The following is a 16,467-nucleotide window of genomic DNA, read 5'->3' as shown; positions in this document are numbered from 1 at the left end:
TTCGGGGAGGCCCAGATCGATCTGTTTGCTTCCCCCGAGAACGCTCACTGCCAGTTGTTTTTTTCCCTGACCGAGGGCTCTCTCGGCACGGATGCACTGGCCCACAGCTGGCCTCGGGACATGCGCAAGTATGCGTTTCCCCCAGTGAGCCTGCTCGCGCAGTTTCTGTGCAAGGTCAGGGAGGACGAGGAACAGGTTCTGCTAGTTGCGCCCCTTTGGCCCAACCGGACCTGGATATCAGAGCTCTCACTCCTCGCGACGGCCCTCCCCTGGCGGGTCCCTTTGAGAGAGGACCTACTCTTTCAGGGACAGGGCACCATCTGGCACCCTCGCCCCGATCTTTGGAACCTCCACGTGTGGTCCCTAGACGCGAGGAAGACTTAGGTAACCTACCGACTGCGGTGGTTAATACCATCACTCAGGCTAGAGCCCCCTCCACGAGGCGCGCCTACGCCCTGAAGTGGAGTCTATTCACTGAATGGTGCGTCTCTCGCAGAGAAGACCCCCGAAATTGCCAGATTAGTGTTGTGCTCTCTTTCCTTCAAGAGAAGTTGGACAGCAGGCTGTCGCCCTCCACTCTCAAGGTTTACGTGGCCGCCATCTCCGCTTATCATAGCGCGGTAGCTGGCGGCACCGTGGGAAAGCATAACCTGGTCATCCAGTTCCTTAGGGGTGCTAGGCGAATTAATCCATCTCGCCCCCTCTCATGCCCTCTTGGGATCTCGCCCTCGTTCTCACGAGTCTGCGATCCGATCCCTTTGAGCCACTCGAATCAGTATCTCTAAGATTTCTGTCCCTGAAGACAGCTCTGCTGGTTGCGTTGGCCTCCATCAAGAGGGTCGGGGACCTGGAGGCATTTTCGGTCAGTGACTCGTGCCTGGAATTCGGGCCGGATTACTCTCACGTCATCCTGAGACCCCGCCCCGGTTATGTGCCCAAGGTTCCTACCACCCCCTTTAGAGATCAGGTAGTGAACCTGCAAGCGCTGCCCCCGGAGGAGGCAGACCCAGCCCTTTCTTTAATTTGTCCAGTTCGCGCTCTGCGCATTTATGTGGACCGTACTCAGAATTTTAGATCATCTGAGCAGCTCTTTGTCTGTTATGGCGGTCGGCAGCAGGGAAGTGCCGTATCAAAACAAAGATTATCCCACTGGATTGTGGATGCCATTTCACTCGCTTATTCGAGTCGAGGTCAGCCGTGTCCCCCGGGAGTTCGTGCACACTCCACTCGGAGCGTTGCATCCTCTTGGGCGCGTGCACGCGGCGCCTCTCTAACAGACATCTGTAGAGCTGCGGGCTGGGCGACACCCAACACATTTGCAAGGTTTTACAATCTGCGAGTGGAGCCGGTTTCCTCAAGGGTATTAGGTAACCCTTTGGTGATTGAGGAGACAACTCGGTAGGGTGTTGAAACACGCTTGCTGCGCCATTCTCCCTAACACGGAGGTACGTGCGCCTTTTTTATCTGTCAGTAAAGTTCCCCGTCAGGTGAGCCCTGCAGATTCCTCCATGGCCCCCAGCACTGACTCAGCGGAGGAGTCACTTGCTGGCCCACTATGTTGTAGGTCTGCCCGCTGGTCAGCCCGCGTTTTGGGTATAGGTGCCTGCTATGCGTGATCCCCACTAGGCGATCCCATATGCTTATTCCGCCACGGTTAAGTCCCCCCCCTGGGTGGACCCGTGTCTTCCCTCTCCGCTAACCACTCTTTTGCTATGCGTACTCCCCCTTTTTAGGGCTAGTCCATATGTAAATTCTGCCATCTATCCCCCCCTTGGGTAACGGATGGCCTCCGCAGCGTCCTCCCTATCGGGATTGCACGCTTCCCAACGTACTGTCGTATTTCCTAGAATTGTCTAGATGCTCACGACTTCCCAAAAAATATATCTAAATCCGTAAAACTTCTGTTGAAGTAGGATAAATTAGGGCCAGGGACACGTTGGAGGACCGCGCCCCCCATGATGTGGGTGCGTCACGCTTGCTTGACTATCTCCTCATCGGGGGTGTTGGTAAGGTGCAGTCATTATGGCGCTTTCAATGGGCTCCCAATGCGTGGATTTTACAAATCAAATCCACTTATAGTGCTGAAGTTCCCCCCGAAGGGGAACGTTCGAGGTTACTAAAGTAACCCTTCGTTCCCCGAGGAGGGGAACGGAAGCACTATACTCCGTCGCCATAATGACTGTCCCTTAGCTGTTTGAAAGTCTCTTCAGCTTAAAAGGATGGCGTCTGCTGGCTTCAGGTGTGCTTATATGCTGAGATAATTGCAGATGTCGCACACCTGCGCAAGCTTACGCTGCCAATTAATTTCATTCATTGGCCCGTTCAATACTCTCCAGACAAGCGGCTTCTGATCCGAATCCTCCCAATGCGTGGATTTTACAAATCAAATCCACTTATAGTGCTTCCGTTCCCCTCCTCGGGGAACGAAGGGTTACTTTAGTAACCTCGAACGTTTTCAGTGTTGACGTTCAGTTTAGTTCAGTTCAGTGTGGTTTAATATTCACTGTTGAAAGTTCAAACAATGAAGAGCAAGTCTAAAACGAAACAAGTCGAGGTGACAGTGGAGGCATAAACTTTACCAATTGACAAAAGTGAAAAAAAAAAAAAACTTGAGAGAAACCAGGCTCAGTTGGGCACGACCATTTCTCCTCTGGCCAAACTTCTTGTGCAACGCTTGTGCACCGTCTAGTCTGGAGAACGATGGATGTCCATTGTCGAGATGTGTTCTGTATTTTAAGTGTTATTTTAAGCTTAACAAGGTGACTTTAATTGGGGTTTATTTAGTAGTTTGAAATAATAATATTTTGTGCTCTATTTTGACGGTCCATGCGCAAAGTGCAAAACGCAGGCCCAAACGCTTTCAGGGTGTGTCAAGACGCATTTTTGCTAATTTAAGGACAGGAAAATCCGCATTGCGCTGTGGCGCATGGTCTAAAAGGATTGAGTTTATTTTCTTAATGAGTTATAGGTGTGTTTTGAGAATAAACCAATAAGAGTCTCATCTCTCATTCCCTTTAAGAGCCTTGCGTCACGCCGTAAGCGCATTTGCTATTTACACAACGTAAAGTAAGTGTAAGTGGAAAAACTGAGCATTTCACAAGCAAACAGTTACCAGTTAACAGTTTTTTTTTTTTTTTTTTTACAGAAAACTGTTAAACAGAGCATCTACTGAGAATGAGAGATAAGTTATCTACTTTCACTTTCGCTCGTGGATAGGGAAACCTTTAAGCACAATTAGCCTATAAATAATTAATTACGTTTGTTAAGCGCAAATATTCGTTTCAAAACTATTTCTAAATTCAGTTCTAATTTCTAGCAAACGAAAAAATGAACAATAATAACGGTGTGCTCAAAAACCTGAGTTATATCCTAAAACACATGCTGTGCCCCATATGGTCCAAAACCTGACAGGTGGACAAATCTAAGCTTGTTTTAATAAAACAAATATAAATATGCATATAATAAATAATACTGCTAATAATAATAACATTACACAAAAGCAAATAGTTATGAATGAACTGAAAAAGGCCCCCGAGATAAAGAAGGGAAAATAACTGTGGTTTTCATATTTATGTAGGCTAGAAAATAATATGTTTTGTAATATTTTAATCCTTTATATTTATACCCTATATATATATATTCTTATTATATCCTATATATATCCTGAATATTTAATTTTTTTCATACGTAAAGATATTTGCGTAATGCTCTACATCTTCCTTTGTGTATTAAGCAGTGTGTAAGCGAGGTTTAGACCGGGTTTGTTTTGGTCTAATGAAAAATCTATTATAGTTTCTCAAAATAGCAACAGGCCAGCAGTCCGCCTCAGAACGCCTTCCTTTTTAGACCAGAACGCCTATGGGCGCACATATGAGCGCTAATGCATTTGCTATTTAAACAGCGTAGCGCAACGCCTCAAAACAACTCTTGCACCAAGCTGAAACTACCAAAAGACTATTGCGCCAGGCCTTGCGCCACACTGCGCCGGGTGTATGATAGGGCCCAATGTTTCATACTGCATTCACACTATCTATTTTTCTTTCTTTATTTCCTTTCTTTCTTTCTTTCTTTCTTTCTTTCTTTCTTTCTTTCTTTCTTTCTTTCTTTCCAGATTATTCCATCTATCCATTATGCCCTATTTTCAACCATCCATCTGTTTTGCCATTTTTTCTATCCATCCTTTTATTAATCCATATTATGCTTTTTTCCATCCATCCATCTATCCATCCATCCATCCACACCACACCAAATAAGTATTTTAGCCACAATGTTTTAATGTGTCAAAACAAGGAAAATAAAGCTGTTTAGGTGCACTTTTTAATTCAACTAAACTTTTCTTTAAAAAAAAACAAAACAAAAAAAAAACGTAATATTTAAAAAAAAAAAGAAGTATTGTCATGTATCTAAAATATGCACAGTAATCTGTCCTGGCTAAAAGTCCCAGATCAGCAGTTAACTACACATAAACGGGGAGTAATCTCCTATTAAAGCAATGTCATTGTAATTAAACCATATTAACAAAAACAACCGTAAGCAAAAGTAATCAGGTGAAACATACTGTGTTTGATAATGAAAGGATGATCACGCGCACACGGTTAATATAGGCCTGTTAATAATCTGTTAAAAGAATAATTCAAATAAAAGCAGTGACTGCTGCTTCTAACAAATGAATATGTGTATTTTTTTATCTTAAGTTTTTGAAAGCAGCAGGACTGTGGGTGCACGATCATCACTGTTCGTCCAGTCTATTTCAAAGGGAACCGATCCCACCATTTGTGCTTCCTCTAGTCCTCTCAGCAGTGCGCAAGTAAACGGGAGCGTGCACGCTTTTCAACAGTCGCGCACATCACATCACCTGCGCTCGCGAGTGATCATCCTCTCGTTCGGTATTTACCTTCTTTTTTGCTGTTTTGCTCGCGCGAACAGTTTTTTTTTTTTCAGTCATGGTGCTTCTCGATTCTAAGATCACATTTGCACGAATATTGGGCCATGCTTATTGTCCAACCCTGATTTTAAGAACACTACAATTTAAAAATGATTTCCAACCAGCCAAAGTGGCTAGTGGAGGTGTCTGTCTAACCCGCCAGAGCTGAAATCTACCCGCAATTTAGCGGGTTGGCGGGTGTTAATGTAAAGCCCTGCATTTATCATTTCAAACGACTAAAATGTTAATCAAAGTCACTTTGTGAAATTGTAGAGTTGACTTTTCAACATTAAAAGTCGACAGAGCAGAGATCAACATCACATAATGCACTTCACAACCGTAAATAAACATTTGTGAATCACAAAACATGGAAACTGTTCATCAACAGTTATTTTTACAGTGTGTAGCGTATACACAGCTGTTGATCGAGGCCATTTAACATTCATTCATTCATTTACTTGTCGGCTGAGTCCCTTTATTAACCCGGGGTCGCCACAACGGAATGAACCGCCAACTTATTCAGCAAGTTTTTACGCAGTGGATCCCCTTCCAGCCGCAACCCATCTCTGGGAAACATCCACACACACACTACGGATAATTTACCTTACCCAATTCACCTGTACCACATGTCTTTGGACTGTGGGGGAAACCGGAGCACCCGGAGGAAACCCACGCAAACGCAGGGAGAACATGCAAACTCCACACAGAAAAGCCAACTGAGCCTAGACTCGAACCAGCAACCTTCTTGTTGTGAGGCGACAGCACTACCTACTGCGCCACTGCTTCACCCCATTTAAAATTATTATTATTATTTTTTTTTTTATAGAAAACACCATTTGGGCTTCTCAAGTAAATGTGAAGGGTGGCTTAGTTTTTAGCACTAGTGGCCTCACAGCAAGAAGGCCACTGGTTCGAGTCCTGGCTTGGTCAGTTTTCATTTCTGTGTGGAGTTTGCATGTTCTCCCCGTGTTGGCGTGGGTTTCCTCCAGGTGCTTCCCCTTACAGTCCAAACATGTGCGCTATCGGGGAATTGATTAACTAAACTAGCCGTTGTGTATGAATGTATGTGTGTGAATGAGTGTGCATGGGTGTTTCCCAGTGCTTGGCTAAAGCTGCAAAGGCATTGACTGTGTAAAACAGGGGTCAACAAACTTAATCCTGTAGGGTCTGTGTCCTGCAGATTTTAGGTCCAACCCAATCAAACACACCTGAACAAGCGAATCAAGGTATAGGTATACTTGAAACATTCAGGCAGGTGTGTTGAGGCAAGTTGGAGCTAAACCCTGTAGGGACACCGGCCCTCCAGGACCGAGATCGGTGATCCCTGGTGTAAAACACAAGTGGAATAGTTGGTGGTTCATTCCACTGTGGTGACTCCTAATGAATAAAGGGACTAAGCTGAAGGAAATTGAATGAATGATGATGTAAATGTAAAATAATTGTTAAAAACATTAGATATTAGTAATGCAAAGCAAAAACACACATTAGATTTGTGCAGGGCAGATCATCAGTAAAGATCTGCAAGTGCAACAGGTTTGCAGTGTGTGTGTGTGTGTGTGTGTGTGAGCATCTGATGTGTGTTTCCCACTAATGTGTGTGTAAGCATCTGATGTGTGTTTCTCACTAATGTGTGTGTAAGCATCTGATGTGTGTTTCTCACTAATGTGTGTGTGTGAGCGTCTGACGTGTGTATCAGGTTTCTGTGAGCGCTGAAGGCCAGAATGAGAGGATCTTTAAGAAGTGACGGCTGCTGTTTTCTAGCACCTGTGTTTCCGGCAGGGTCCTGAGGGGTCCTGAGAGGGCTGCCCCACCAGCTGCCCTCCTTCACGCCTGTTTGTCAGCAGTGTTTAGTGTGTGTGTGTGTGTGTGTGCTGCAGTGTTCAGTGTGTGTTTGTGCTGCAGTGAAACCTGAAGCTGCTGCTCGTCGCTGGAGAACGGCTTCATAAGAGAACCTGTGAAATCACTTTCATACACTGACATCACCTCTCCTCTCCCGAGACACACTCTCCTCTTCTCTTTTTTCCTCCTTCGCTTCTTCTTCTCCTTTTACACTTCTTATTTTCCTCTTTTCTACTTTTCTTTCCTCTTCTTATCATTCTATTGTTATTTTACTTCTTTGCTCATCTCTTCTTATTTTCTTATCTGCTCTTCTTCTTCTTTTCTCCTCTTCTTACTCTGTTCATCACTGTTTCTTCTTTTCTCTTCTCTTCTTACAACCCTAAAATCAGAAAAAGTTGGGACAGTATGGATAACGCAAATAAAATAGAAAGTAGTGATTTCTGAATTTATGTAGCCTTGTATATTGCATTTTGTAGACAATATGAACACAAAATAGTTCATGTTTTGTCAGGTCAACTTCATTTAATTTGTAAATATCCATCCTTTCTTGTCATTCAAACCTGCAACACGCTCCAAAACACGGGACTGGAGCAATTTAGGTTTAGTGTAACCCCGCCGGTCTGTATAATTATTTTATATTTTGTGGAAAGATTGGTCAAACTAGATACAAAAATGATCTTGGACAATGTTTGACTGCCATAATTAATTTCCTTTTGAAAGAAAAGCTGTATATTGAGATGTGCTGGAATGGACATTTGTTCAGTTCACGATGAAATTTTTTTTTCTCTTCTTGTCTAATTCAGTCTAGTTTAGACTGCGTGATTTTAGCCCCGATTTTGGCTCGCCGACAGGTTTTGAGAAATCGCCGACAAATGCCTGAAATCACAGGCAAATCGCTACTCGTGCACGTGAGTGACAATCACACAGTATGAACTATCAAAGACGCGATCTGAGAGAATCGCCAATGAGTCGCCTATGCCTGTGAGATATTTGGCGTGTTGAATATCTGGAGCTGTCGGCGATTCAAATCATGCCGTGTGAATTGAGTTTTGACTGAAAATAACATCAGCCATCGCCTACAGCCAATGAGAGAGCAGCATTCACTTGTATGTGCGTGTGTGTACCTGCTGCAGGCCAGCGGGAGGCTGGGGGAAAAGTTAAAAGCGCTCTTTTTTGGTTTATTTGGACCCACGAAATGGAGGAAAAACTAGTGGAGGTTTGACAGGACTCAGGAGCAACCGTGTCTGTTTGACGTTTCATACAGAAAGAAATTAGTTTATCATCAACGTTGAGGAGAAATGGCTAATTCCCTTTAAACCCAGGTGAGCAAACATGTACATGTTCTACCCCATTAAAGGCTTCTTTCTCATTATGTAGTTAATAACAAAAGATATACTACATGTTTTTGGCTGAGACGTAGTTTGGACGAAGTTGTCAGCGATTCTTCCTATAGTAAAGTCATGCAATGTGAATGTCCCTGTCGCCGATCCATCTTGCAGTGTAAACAAAGCAGCGATGAAACGCTAGCCCAGATAGTCATGCAGTGTGAAAACATCTGTGACACGACTACTTTGAAAATCATGCAGTCTGAACTCGGCATAAGTTTGTTCTCTTACAGATCTTAAAACTAGACAAATTGTTTAAACATCATTACTTAACCAGTTTACTTGATTACTAGGGCAGCGGAGGCCAGCAAGTAAGTGCTGTGCAGGTAAATCTCACTCCTCTGAACTCCCCATCCTGACGTCCAGCAGTAAGTTACTCTACTGATCCTTCCTTTAACAAACGCAGATGAAGTATTCTTTGTAGCATGTAGTTTGCAGAAGTTTCCAGTAGTTTCCAACTGCTTGGCTATAATGCTGAGGTTTCATCTTTGGGTAGAGACTCGATATAATATCCATCTGCAGTGTGACTTCAATCGACCGGCATGTTTGTGTGCGTGTGTTTGTGGGTGTGTGTGTGTGTGTGTCTGGGTTTCTGCGTCAGAGGGCGGGGCCTCAGGTTTGAAATCTCCCGGGTTTGCGCGTGCACGTGAATAACTTGGTTTCGTTCGTACGTCATGGCGAAACACCTAATGACTCGGTATCAAGGCGACTCGTTTGAAGCACTATGAGTCGACTCTTTTTTAGATGAATCAACCGTTTTAAACACTGTACACTAACAGATTTAAGCCTTAGCTGGATACTTCACTTCACTTAGAGCTGTGTTACACACTACATGGAGGGGAATTTTCAAAAACCCATAATATGGGCTCTTTAAGCAGTCGCACGCATCACATCAGCTGTTAGCACGAGAGATCATCATCCTCTCATTCGGTATTCACTTGCTTTCTTCTGCTCGCTTGATCACAATTATTTTACTTCTCGATTCTAAGATCACATTTGCATGCATATTATATTGTCGAACCCTGCTTTTAGGAAAGCTAAAATTTTAAAATTATTTTCAACCAGCCAAAGTGGCTAGTGGGATTGTCTGTCTAACCCGCCAAAGCTGAAATCTACCTGCATTTGGCGGGTGTTAATGTAAAGCCCTGGTGCCAGGTGTATGATACTTTGTCAATTTGTCTATATGCAATACACAAATCAACACATTGAATCATGCGTTCACCCATTGAATCAGATCAGAATTATAATAGTAAAACCAAAAAATGAGATGTTCTAATTTCAGGAAATGCGGGCTAAGGAAAAAAGGAAGAGCCATTCATCAAACCTCTCACTAATCCCTTCTTCTCTGCAGCCTGTGTCTCTTTTGGAGTTGGCCTTAACCTGGAGCATGTCGCTGGGGTAGAGCAGCCGAGGATTTTTAGGGGGGTTTGGGTGGTGCTGAGGGCCCAGGACATGAATATTCAGACTCTCTCCATCACTCTCTCTGCTTCCGTAGGTGCGGTCAGAGTGTTTTCCCCGCCCCGCAGAGCCAGACGGCTGGATGGGGCGAAAAAAAAGTTGCAAGCATGCATGGTGTTGACCTAAACACAAGACACGCCGTCAGGTCATTGCAAACTCAAGTAAATGCATGCATGTTCAACATATATGCTTTTGCTCTGTCGCTCACACACACAACAAAAACACGCTCCCTCTCACTATCCATCACACACACACACACACACACACTCTCTCTCGGATAGGCATTATGCTAATCTGGCCCCTCTGCTCTGTCACTGGTGAGCTGGCTGAGCCTCGCACGCTGCTCACCGGCTCTGCTCGCCTTAGGGCCCCTGCCGCACGTTTTGACAGAGCATCCCCTGATAGTTGGGATTAGTCCGGCTTGTTTAGATAAACCAGGAGAAGTGGAGGAGAAGAGAAGCGGAGAGGAAGGGAGAGAGGGAGTTTTCTGCTGGAGCCAGATGCTTTCAGCACACATGCATGTGTTTATATACATGTATTTACATGTGTGGGTCCATGTCATGGGGCACTGCCAAAAATGGGGTTCTTACTTTAAAGTTTTTGTCTTGTTTACAATCAAAATCATCTAAATACTCATATATATATATATATATTTTTTATTATTATTATTATTTTTTTTAGATGAGTAAAAATATGGGTTTGTTTTTTCAAAACAAAAAAACTCTTTCCTTAATTAAGTTAATTATTTGAGGCAGTGGCGCAGTAGGTAGTGCTGTCGCCTCACAGCAAGATGGTCACTGGTTCAAACCTCGGCTCAGTAGGCGTTTCTGTGTGGAGTTTGCATGTTCTCCCTACCTTCTCTGGATAAGTTGGCGGTTCATTCCGCAGCGGCGACCCCGGATTGATAAAGGGACTAAGCCGACAAGAAAATGAAATAATGAAGTTAATTATTTAACTTGTGGCTCATGGCAAAAGCTATAGAAATTTAGGAATTTACGTTTCATGTCCAAAGCTTGTGAAAACGAAAATATATAGCCTCGGTTAATGGTTTTAATTTGTAGTAGGTTATGTATTAAAACAAATGTGTCTGTAGCCTGCTGTATATCCTCCTGAGACCTGAAGAATAATTTTTTTCTTTTTTTTTCTTTTTTTTCTGTGATTTCCTACATCCTTTGGGTTAAAAAAAAACCCTACAATTTAGAGTTTTTACATTTTGTTTTCCTTTTTAATTTTACAGCATGTCCACTGTAGTAGACCACAGGACCGTTTCAGTTCAAAACGTCCGCCACTCAGACAACAAAACTGTACAGGATAATGATGTAAAGAGATTTTAATCCAATATTAATGTAACAAAAACTAAACAAAAGCCTTTTTTTCCTTTTGTATTGAAATTCCTGAAACAGTTTAGTCTGAAAGAGAGCCGAACTCAAAAAAATAAAAATAAAAATAACAAAAAAAGCAATGTTAATCCAAAACAAATTTAACATAAAAATGATTTCAAACTGATTGTCATTCTCTAATTGTCTCTTATTCTCTAATTGTCCTATTGTCAGACTCTAAGTCAGAGTCTCCTCAACTATTTTGTAAAGAATCCTCTCTGGTTCAGTTCTGCCTCCTACAACATGCAGTCATTAAAATTGGAAATTTGCTTTAATCTGAATCATTAACTGTAGATTTGCACTGACTGGATCAGATGGATCAAGTGAGTCAATAACCTGAGACTTAACCTCACTTGATCATTTGAATCATTTAATTGTTAGCTAACATTTAAATGATTCAAATCATTCAATGAGCATAAGTAAAAACATTAACAGGAGACTCGCTTTGATTGAATCAGTAAATCATTAACTGGAGACAAATTAACCAGAGACTCACTCTGACCAAATCATCTGAACTACTGAATCACAGTGAATCTTTTAAATCAGTGAGTCAATACCTGGAGACTTGCTCTGATCGGATCATTTGAATGACTCATTAAACTGGAGACTCAGTCTGAGTGGATCCTTTGAATCAATGAGTTTTGACTCAAATACAAAGGAATTGCTCCAATTTACGAATTTAATAATACCACAAAATCACAAACGAATCAAACAAGATATGAGAATACTAAAACAAATTGAAATCACTCACAATAAAGACCACCATGAGCACATCCATGAACAGAACTGATTTGAACAGTTATCCTTTCGGGTCCGCAGACATATTTCACTCCACACAAGAGTCTGTGCTTGTCTTTCATATCTCAGCCACCGGCAATGTCACCGCATAAGTCAACGTGAGATGGCCCATAAAGAACAATAAGCTTCATTTGCAATGCAGATTCTTCGGATTTCACCGTCTCTGGAAATATGACACATTTTGGCTTCATCCATAAAAGGTGAGCGTGCTGTATCTTGTTAGCGGATGTTGTCGCGCAGCATTCGAGACGTCTCGCTCTATCCACACACACACAGATCCAGCAGCTATCAGTCTAATGAGATATTTATTGTGCTCTTTTATGGGCAGCTTTGCATGAGGAAGTGCTGTTTTTATTGGAACATTCCTGCTCGGCATTAATGACACCTTCGCACTCCTATCCGCTTTGAGCAACGTTTGAACCTCCCCATTAAACGGCTGACCTCTGACCCCGGGTTCACCCAGCCGGTGTGCACGTTCCCTCTGCTCCTGTTTCTCTGGGCTCCAGGAAAAGAGGAAAAAGGCAGAATAAAGAGGAGGAGTGATTATCCTTTCAGAAGACCTGCCTACTGAAGAGAAGAGAGACGATCTTTTATTCAGTAATGTCAGACGGAAAGGGCCGGCGCAGGGTTTCGGGCCTTTGATGCGTTTAAGATAGTAAACACTTCAGGAGTGTAAATATTCCTACCTGGAGAAGAAGTGTGCAGCATTGCTTTATACACTGAAAAACAAACAAACAAATGATTTATTGGATTTACTCAATTTATCTTAAAGAGCCCATATTATGGGTTTTTGAAAATTCCCCTCCATGTAGTGTGTAACACAGCTCTAAGTGAAGTGAAGTATCCAGCTAAGGCTTAAATCTGTAAGTGTACAGTGTTTAAAACTGTTGATTCATCTATAAAAGAGTCGACTCATAGTGCTTCAAACGAGTCGCCTTGATACCGAGTCATTAGGTGTTTCGCCATGACGTACAAACGAAACCAAGTTATTCACGTGCACGCGCAAATCCGGGAGATTTCAAACCTGAGGCCCCGCCCTCTGACGCAGAAACCCAGACACACACACACACACACAAGCACACGCACACAAACATGCCGGTCGATTGAAGTCACACTGCAGATGGATATTATATCGAGTCTCTACCCAAAGATGAAACCTCAGCATTATAACCAAGCAGTTGGAAACTACTGGAAACTTCTGCAAACTACATGCTACAAAGAATACTTCATCGGCGTTTCTTACTTACTGCTGGACGTCAGGATGGGTTTCTTCCTCCATTTCTCAAGTGTAAGTACGTGCGATTAAAGTTGTTGCCTCGTTGACTCTAGCTTGCAAATGTATTTAGTTGTGATTTGTTACTTGTAACCGCGTGTACTGTATCAGGTTAACTGGCTATATTCTCTTATCGCGTGCAAAGTCACGTTAAAAACGCGACACGTGCTGCTTTGTTTACGGAGCTCCGTGGACGAGGGTAGTGTGTGTGCGCGTGCGCTGTCGTCCGGAGGTATGTGTGTGTGTTTGTGTGTGTGTGCGCGCGCGTTGTCGTTCGGAGGTGTGTGTGTGTGTTTTTGTGTGTTTGTGTGCGCGCACAAGGACGAGGGCAATGTGTGTGTGTGTGTGTGTGTCTGTGTCTGTGAAAAGAGCAGAGTAAAACAAGCTATGTGATCTCCTTGACAGTTTTTGGAGTTTTTGCTCAATAAAATAGTCGTCTGAAATTTCAAGTTCATCGACTGTATTTACATTTACCCACTGGCAGCTAAAATCCACGCCTTCACTATCGAGCGTGTATACAATGTGATTACTTTTATATTGCTGATTAGCTGTTTGGCTTTTCACTCTGACTGAAGGCAGTCGACCAATCGCAACAGGCTGTTATCGGTCCAATCAGCGCAGATTAGCTTTGCGCTAAGGAGGGGTTTGGGAACAAATGAATCACTGGACGATTCATACAGGAGTCGCTGGGATAATTAGGTAAAAATAAATGCAGATTATAAGACCACGAAAGTGTTTTTTGACCTTGCATGCATATTAGACTGTTGTTGGAGACTCTTACAACCAAGATATGACCCTATTTTATGTATAATATGGGCTTTTTAAAGCGTGCGCGCTCCCGAATCGTGAAGCAACCGTGTCTGGAACAGGTTCTGGAAACGCAACTGTCATCGGTCCTCTTTCAAATAAACTAGAAAGATAGTGATGAACATGCACCCACAGTCCTGATGCTTTCAAGAGCTCAAAATGTGTCTTTTTGTAAGCAGCACTGGTTGCTTTCACTTTGAACAGATTATTAAATTGCCTAAAAAGTTAACTGTGTGCATGTGATCATCCTTTCATAATCACACACAGTATGTTTCACCTGCTTTCATTTGCTCACGGTTTTATTTGCTTTCATTTTTGTTAAAATGGTTTAATTATCTTTTTTTATAACATTGCTTTAATAGGAGATTAACTCTCCATTTATGTGCAGTTAACTGGTGATCTGAGAGATCTTTAGCCACGACAGATTACCGTGCTTATTTTTGATACATGACAATAATTATTTATTATTATTATTATTAAGTCAATTGCTTTTCTTTCTTTTTTACGAAATGTTTTGTTGAATAAAAAGTATAGTATACAGCTATATTTTGCTTGTTTTGACGCATTAAAAATATGTGTCTAAGAAATAATTATTGTTTAGTGTGGTTATAGAGATAAATTTGGTAAATGGTTAATTTTGAGCTCTAAAAAGTCATGTGCAATAAAAACTAATTGCAATATAACATTACGAAACCATGACTCCTTTGCTCATGCTCATTGAGCAAGCTCATACTCGACTCACAAAAAGTGAAATGAATGAGGAGGCATGTGGACAACACAAAATTTAAATCAAGTAATTTTAGCATGTCAACGTCAAATTTAAGCATATAAAATATATTTTCCCAACAACAAAATTGTGGCTAGTGAAAATGCAGCGTGGCTAGTAACATTGGAAAACTACTAGCCACACTGGCCGGTGATTAAAAAAGTTAATGTAAAGCCCTGCCTGGCACAATAAGGTGCAAGATGTGTCTAGCACGATTTGTTGCTATTTTCAGACCAGCGCAACCCTAATTTTTATGTTTTGCAACACATTGATTAAATAGCAAATCCATTTGTGCCACTTTGTGGACTCATTAGTGGTCCGGTCCTGTCTATAAAGGAGGTGTGTTAAGGCGCGCTGTTGACGCATTGCTATTTTGATGAACTGAAATAGATTGCACTAGTGACCAACTAAAAGCTGATCTAAAGTCCAGCGCAGAGCGCGTTAGTTATGCAGCTATGCAGGTCCAAACGCTAATGCTGTGTTCACACCAGAAGCGGAACGCATGGATAAATCGCGCTAATCGCGTGTAAATTGCCGCGTGAACATTTGAGTTTACTCGCTTCATTCGCGCGTCAAACCCCGCTTCATTCGCGCGTCAAATCCGCTTCATTTGCGTGTCAAATTCACTTCAAAACAGACGCGGATTCAGTGATGGGCAGGGCTTCTGTCTGCCCGGTGACTCTAGCTTCATAGCTAAACGGCTAACAATGATTTTATGAAGAAAATAACAGTGTTTATGTGCTTTATGAAGACTGAAAAACAGCGTCGATACGTTTAGTGTCCTGTCTGAGTCCACTACATCCTTTCAGAGGTGCATCCAGCTCTGTGAGCTCATAAACTCCTCCAGAAACTGAACCTGGATGACGGAGACTTTCAGCGGTGCTTCTGACTGAGCCAAGCCCAGTTTGATGACTTGTTGTCATTGTCGCCTGGAGGATTTCCCCCGGGACACCATCAACAGATTCCACGTCACGATCACGCCCCCACAAGAGCAAGCTTCTGTTGGTTATTGGGCGCGAATGTCTGCTGAAGTTCAGATTTTCGAACTCAAGAGATTCGTGCAAAACGCACGTTAAGCACGTCAAACGCGCAAAACGATCAATTCGCCCTGCGCCATTCACGCGTATCGTGCTATTCGCACTATACCATTTGCACCGCGGAATTCGCGTCATTCGCGCCGCAGGATGTATATTTGCACGTTTGCATTGACTTAACATGTAAATCATTCGGCCTTAACGCGCGTCCCGCGTCGGGTGTGAACACAGCATTACACATTGCTTAATACACAGTACAGCAGTACTCGAATATCTTCACAGATGAAAACAATTAAGGGATTAAAAAGTGTCTTTTTTTCACATTATTCATGACAATCTGCATTTGTATGATGTTATTATTATGAGCAGTATTATTTATTATATGCATATTTATATTTGTTTTAATAAAAACAAGTTTAGATTTGTTCGCCTGCCTGGTTTTGGAGACGTCTGCATCACCATATGGGGCATAAGAGCTGGACGTGTGTTAGGATATAACTTTTTTTGACCACACTTTGTTATTATTTCGAATAGTTTTGAAACAAATCTTTGCACTTAACAAACTAAATTAAAATGTAGACTAATGGATGTCTTCAGTGCTTAATTTGTGAATTGCGAGGTCATCACCTTAGAATTATAAGGTTCTGTCTGACATTTTTGTCAAAATTGAGTTATTGACATTATTGAATATTCTTATTAAATGACAACTTATTTACATAATGGGATGTTTTTTAAAAGTTGTTTACATTTAAAGACTTTTTATTTAAAAAAACAAATGATACAACATACTGTTTGCTAAGGAAT

At 42.2% G+C, this 16,467-nt stretch overlaps 1 protein-coding gene and 1 long non-coding RNA gene across 2 annotated transcripts in view; one reads left to right on the top strand and one right to left on the bottom strand.

The window, feature by feature from the left end:
• Nucleotides 1–4,107: 4,107 nt before the first annotated feature.
• LOC137496287 (uncharacterized) lies at nt 4,108–12,078 on the bottom strand. The gene is made up of 3 exons (XR_011016491.2): nt 11,737–12,078; nt 9,473–9,728; nt 4,108–7,142 (listed from the first exon to the last, which is right to left on the bottom strand). It is a non-coding gene; the product is annotated as an uncharacterized lncRNA (long non-coding RNA).
• The window catches only part of acaa2 (acetyl-CoA acyltransferase 2), a 654,279-nt gene continuing 645,395 nt past the window's right edge, over nt 7,584–16,467 (top strand). Inside the window, exon 1 of the mRNA XM_073909283.1 lies at nt 7,584–7,869. The gene's annotated coding sequence lies outside the window, so the exon portion shown is untranslated. The remainder of the gene's footprint in view (nt 7,870–16,467) is intronic.

This window comes from Danio rerio, chromosome 8 (assembly GCF_049306965.1).
Source record: "Danio rerio strain Tuebingen ecotype United States chromosome 8, GRCz12tu, whole genome shotgun sequence".
In the NCBI taxonomy this organism is placed as follows: Eukaryota; Metazoa; Chordata; class Actinopteri; order Cypriniformes; family Danionidae; genus Danio; species Danio rerio.
This window is presented reverse-complemented; position numbering and strand designations above follow the sequence as displayed.